Below are 6,407 nucleotides of genomic sequence, written 5' to 3' on the forward strand. Positions count from 1 at the left end.
TACTGACAGAGGGGAAAAATGAATTCTGGTCCATTTTAAGTCCTTTTTCTTTTTCATCTTAGTATCGCCTGATTTTTTTCTTTTTTCCCAAATTATCCTACAAAGGTGAAATTTGTCCTCTGCCCTCTGCCTCACGGTCCCAATCTAATGTTATTGGGCATCAATCAAATGTCAACAGCAGGACTTTTTTTTTCCTTCTCTCTCATCAGCTCTGGATTTTTTTATTTTTTTTTGCCTCATATTTTTAAGGTTGCCCAGCTACACAGAAAATGGGAAGCTCTAATAAGAAAGGAGTTTTTTTTTTTTCCTCCAGAGTTGTTCCATCTCTGTAGTGAACAGTTCAAGTCAGAAGACACTGAGACAATAGGTCAGATCACCATAGAGATGGTGTGTTACCCCATCTGTCTTCAACTTCACATCTCATCTCCAAAGAATTGTATTTGTTTGTTTTTGTTTTAACTGTACAAGCTGACAGATGTCTGAGATTGAGATGTGAATTTGTTAATATCAAACTTTGATCTTTTGTGTTTTATAAGACATGTTCAACTTGTTATTTTTTAAAGTATTATGAGTAAGGTTTGTTTTTTTTAATGATGAAAAGCTTTTATCATTTTTTTAATGAGACCCTAGGAGTGGACATTTCTCAGCATTTCCCGGAAAATTAACCTCAGTCCACTGATGTATTTGTATCTAATATTTTCTATATAGCTTAAAGTATCATTGCTCTGCCTTTACTAACATCCATTCATTTTCTCCCATGGTCAGAATCAAGTTTATTGCCAGGTAGGTTTGCACTTACAAAGAATTTGACTGGGTGTTAATGGTGTAGACAAATTAGATGTATATAAAGAATACAGAATCTATAGCTTTATACAATATAAAACATACAACATATTATATACAATATATAGTACTATATAGACAGTAGACTGTGCATTAACGTAATGTAAAGGTCTGGAGATGCTACATTGGTGTAGTTTCTATGTCCTGAACGGGGGGGTGAGTGTCAGTGTTTAGGGGTCCCTGGGCCATGTTGATAAGGCTGGTAGTGGATGGGAAGAAACTGTTTTTGTGGAGTGAGGTTTTGGTCCTGATGGAGCGCAGCTTCCTGCCAGAGGGTAGAGTCTGAAATAGTTTGTGGCTGGGGTGGGAGGGATCAGCAACAGTTTTCCCCGCATGCCTTAAAGTCCTGGAGGCGTACAGATCCTGCAGAGATGGAAGATTGCAGCAAATCACCTTCTCTGCAGACCAAATGACACACTGCAGTCTGCATTATCCTTTAGTGGTGGCACCAGCATAGCAGATGGTGATGGAGGAGGTGAGGATAAACTCAATGATGGAGGAGTAGAAGTGCACCATCATTGTCCTTGACAGGATAAATTATTTTGGCTGCCGCAGGAAGTATGTCCTCCGCTGAGCTTTCTTGGTGATTTAGTTGATATTCAGCACCCACTTTAGGTCCTGTGAGATGATAGTTCCCAGAAGGCAGAAATACTCCACAGTCACAGATAGGGATGGGAATCGAAAACCGGTTCCTGTTAAGAACCGGTTCCGTATTTTCCGATTCCATGGCATCGTTTGGCAGCTCGCTGAACGATTCTTTTTTCGATTCCTGCAGCACCAGAGCCTAGAGCGCCGGCTCTGGGGAGCACGACTTACGTCACGTTTTTTACGTAAGTTACGCAAGTTGGAAGAACTATTCGAGGAGGAAGACAACGAGCTGCGGTCACTTTGTGAATCAAAGCCCCGTCTTTCCTTAGCCCAGAGGGTAGATCAGGAAATCCAGCTCTGTAAAAGCTTGCCCTCCATCCCCTGCAGGGATAGCGCCACACTGTGGTGGTGGAACAAGCAAGATACGCTGCCCTTGCTATCTGGACTGGCTGAAAACTACCTCTGTGTGCAGGCTTCCTCCACCCCATCTGAGAGGGTATTTTCCACGGCTGGAGACACCATAAGCGCTGAAAGATCCCGTATCCTTCCAGAAAAAGCAGATATGCTCATCTTTCTGCAAAAGAATTGTTAATTTTCCCTCACTGCAAAAACGATCTGAAATTAAGTAAAAATATCTTAAATCAGGTGTATTTACCCTTAATTTGAGCAGGTAAATAAGATAGTTTGCCAATGGAATGAGTATTTTTACATTTAAAATAAGATAATTAGATAATATGCACTTGAAATAAGACAATGCAATAGTTTTTTTCTTATTTCAAATGTAAATTGTCTTGTTCCATTGGCAAAATGTCTCACTTACTTACTCAATTCGAGAAAATATGAACTTATTTTAAGAACAAATGACTTATTTAGATTTACATTTTTTGCATTGCTACTACTGTTTTATAATTAGTATTTTTTGTTATTTAAAATAGGTTATTATCCCATCATTTGTTATTAGACATTGTTGGTTATTAAGTTTGTTCTTGTATTTATTTTTCATTTAAACACAGATGTTACTCCAGTTTCACATTTCCTGTGGACATCTTGATCTTGTTGAGTTTGTAAGATTGTGCAATAGTTAAGTAAACAAAGTTGATGCTGATAATCAAACTGTTTGTTCTCCTTTTTCCCCCAAATTGGAATCGAAAAAAGAATCGATAAAGAATCGAATCGTTTCATAGAATCGAAAAGGGAATCGGAATCGTGAAAATCTTTTCAATTCCCAACCCTAGTCACAGAGGGTGGTGGGGATAGCTGCAGCTGAGTTCTTCCTGAAGTCCACAACCATCTCCGCTGTTTTTAGAGCGTTGAGCTACAGGTTGTTCTCCCTCTGCATCAGCAGTGCTGTGGCAGGGAGACAGACGTAGCACTGCTGTGTCTGTCTGAGGCGTCCCGCGCCTCAGATGCTCAGAGCTCATGAGTCACTGCTTCAGCTGCTTCAATTTCTAGAGATGTGCTGCTCTTGCTGCTTGAAACGAGCTGTAGGACCTTTTGATGTGCCTTGATGTGCTTCAAACCATAGACTTTGCATATAAATATATATATTTTTTGTAACTGTTTACATTTCCTTTCCTTTTAATATATCTATATATTTTTTATATATTTTTATTTTATTTTTATTTCACGGTAGCTGTTATGGAAGTCCCAAATCTCATTGTATTTGTCACAGAATATAATGACAATAAAGGCTTTTTGACTTTTTATTTTTTTTAAACTAGGTGCCTCTGCTGCCTCTATTGCGTGCCGTCTGAGTCTCGCATTAGAAATGAGGAGCTGAATGAAAGGATTGACTTTCACTCAGATGAAGACAATTTATGATGCATTTTAAAGTTATTTTATAGTCTTTTTTTAGACTTTATAGAGGTTTTATTCCTATAGAAATTTATAATTTTGTTTTTTTAACTGAATCTCAGATCTTCAGATAGACATATTTTAAATGCAGGGCTATGAATGGGATCGGGGAGAGGTCCCAAAGCCTACAATTAACATGGATTTTCTGCATCTTGTCCTCTCACATCCAATGAAAATTTGTGAAAAACAGTTATTCAAGGGTTTTGCCTCCCCAGCCTCAGTTACAAACATGTAACCTTTGCAAGCCTTTATAAAATGGTGTAAATGAGCATGGAAATATGAAGAAAGAATTGTTTGTGTGAACAGAGGGCTGAGGAGTGCATGTGGGAAATAGAGAGGAATAGTATTAATATGAAGAAACAAACTTATTTCTTTCTTAAAACTGTTTTTATAAATGGATTAAGAACTTTTTAAAGGATATGTGATGGTAGACATTATAAATCTTTTTTAAATCCAGTACACTGGTTTTAGATGTATGACTCAAACATACCCAGGTTTTATTCTAAACTATCTTGCTCACTGTCTGTAACAACATCACAAATAAAGGGGAGGGGATCAGTCTTTTTAGGTATGCTGTTGACATGGCCCCCAGTAGTCTGCATGGACAGCATGTAGACTCTTATCCAGAAGCAAATGGATGTTGATAATGTGGTGAGAAATCACATTAGCTCAATGTCACAAAGACAAAGTAGTTATACAGTGTGGGCAGAAACAGCAGCAACCACATTTCAGCTCTTTGAACCCATCACTGTTCAGGAAGAGCAGGCTGAACAGGTGGAGGGTTCAAAATATCTGGGGACACAGATGGAAACATTTCTGTCCTTCTAAAATAACTCTCACACAATTTATTAGGAATCAGTGCAACACCTTTATTTTCTAGTATTATGAGATGTTTTAACATCAGAAATATTTAGCGATGTTAACTGGTCACATGCAGAATCCATAGTCTTTTTTAGTAGAAAATCCTCCAACAAACAGAAAAAATAAAACTCATGTGGAAGAAATCAGGCTTGCATAATAATTAGAAAAAAACTATGGCAAAAAAATATCTTAATATGTTAGAGGTGAATGTAGTGTTATAGAAATATACATATATTCAAAAATAGTTTCCAGGTGAGAAGTTCCGGTTCTTAAGGTGGGCGTGGTGTACATAAGGGAGCTGCGGCGCTCAGTCAGGCATGTGTCGTCGTTGTTCTCCCACTGTGTGACTTGCGTCCGGTGGACTCTGGCAGCGGAAAGCAACAAATCGCTGGCTGGTGCATGTTGCGCTGATGATCTGGTGATAAAACGCCTCAGCACTGCGCTCCTTCTCTTCCTCGGTCTGCGAGTGTGTGTGTGTGCGCGCATGTTTGTGGATCAGCAGGTCCCCCACAGTTGGACCATTGCTGCTCTGTCTGTGTTCGTTTCCCGGATTTCTGCACAATTGTTTTAAAGTGGACTACGGCGGCGTTATCTGCCCTCAGTGAAGCTGTGTTTGGGGTGTGGCATCAGCGCGCCCATTCCGCTTTCCGCTGTGGCGTGGCAATAGGGCTACGCCTGGTCCTGACGTTTTTAACTTGTATTGTCTGTTTTTCATTTCTTCTACTTATTTCTATTTATGGCCCTTTTGTTGATTTAGTCGGGCTGAAATTGTTCTTTTTTAAGATTATTTTGGTTAACTGTCTGTTTTTTTTGTCTGCAGTTGCTGAGGTCCGGTGGCGGTGTTGGTGTGGTGACGGTGTCTTCCTCGTCTGCGTGCTGTGCTTCTTTAGTTTGGGGTGTCTCACGGCGTTTGTTGTTAAAGTTTTTTTGTGATTTGCTTTGTTTGGTGGATGTTGTCCCATAGCATCCCCTCCAGCCGGTAACCTCAGCGGCTGCAGCTCTTCTATTTTCTTTGATTTCTTTGATTTATTTTGTCATTCTTAAAAGGGAACTGGTTTTAAAAATAACTTGTTTTTAAAAGAATTTAATAAAGGTTTTTGTTATAATAGTGAAATTGTCTCAGATGTTTTAAAGCTCTGCATAACTGAATCTGCGTGCCTTAGACAAAAGGTAATATTTTGTGGGTGAAATTCCCAGGGTGGCGTTGTTGAGCAATCTATTAGAACTAAAATTTGAATCTCCATCTAGTGTCGCCACATGAATATTGGTAATGTCAAACTTGCATGAGTGTTTGGAGACTTGATTGTATGCTCTGCTTTATGTTAGATTAAGGATGACCAGCTAAACTGCTGTTGTTGTCTGATTTGATTTTTTTTTTTTTGTGTGTGCTGACAGCTGCAGCTTTAAACTTTTGAGGAAACTAGTAAGAGCAGTGGTCCGTTTCTCGACGCAGTTTTAAAAAACAGAGTAAAATCCTGACTTCTGAATTTATCTAGACTGAGGTTGGAAACAATATATTCACCAAGAATCAAGCACATGTTTTTAGCTACCATAAAAAAAAACTAAAAAAAAACATTAAGCTAGATTTGTAGATTCAAAATGACAACAGGCAAGAGGAGGTCTGATTTCACAGCACTGGGACTAGAGGTTATAATGCATAATGGGAGATTGCGCGTGTTTTTTAAAAGAAAGAGCAACGGTGAGTGCCACATCTGCGAGAAGAGGAAGAAGATTGGTGCTCGAGTCAAGGCATAACTTCATACTGTATGTAGACTGTTATAATCGTGATAACATTACAGGGGGAAACTAGTATACAGTTTAAATGGTAGTGGATCAATGTTTTCTATTTCAATGCAATACCACAGTGGGAGAAGCGCATTTGGCAGCAGGTGAAGCTGAAGTATAAAAACACTATTCAAACAGGGAGGACCTGTTCATCAGCTCATAGAACTCATTTCGATTCGGTCTTAGAATTTACGTTAAATACAAAGTGGCTGTTCGACTGTGCAGTTGTTTTCTATAAGGCTGTTATGCCACACATCAATATGCTTTCACCTATATCAAGTTTAGTTAAATAATGAAACAATTAAACCAACACAGACTTTTTCCCAGCCAAAAGGAAGAAGACAGACGCCTGTAAAACAGGTGGTGGTCCACCACCAATGGAGACAGGAGTCTCCACTGAGATATTAACATATTCTCATCCACGTTTTAAAGTGCATGACACAGTGATAACCAAAAAGTCAAGGTCATTCTGTGAA

Source organism: Cyprinodon tularosa, unplaced genomic scaffold, assembly GCF_016077235.1.
Source record: "Cyprinodon tularosa strain WSP-4 unplaced genomic scaffold, ASM1607723v1 ctg768, whole genome shotgun sequence".
In the NCBI taxonomy this organism is placed as follows: Eukaryota; Metazoa; Chordata; class Actinopteri; order Cyprinodontiformes; family Cyprinodontidae; genus Cyprinodon; species Cyprinodon tularosa.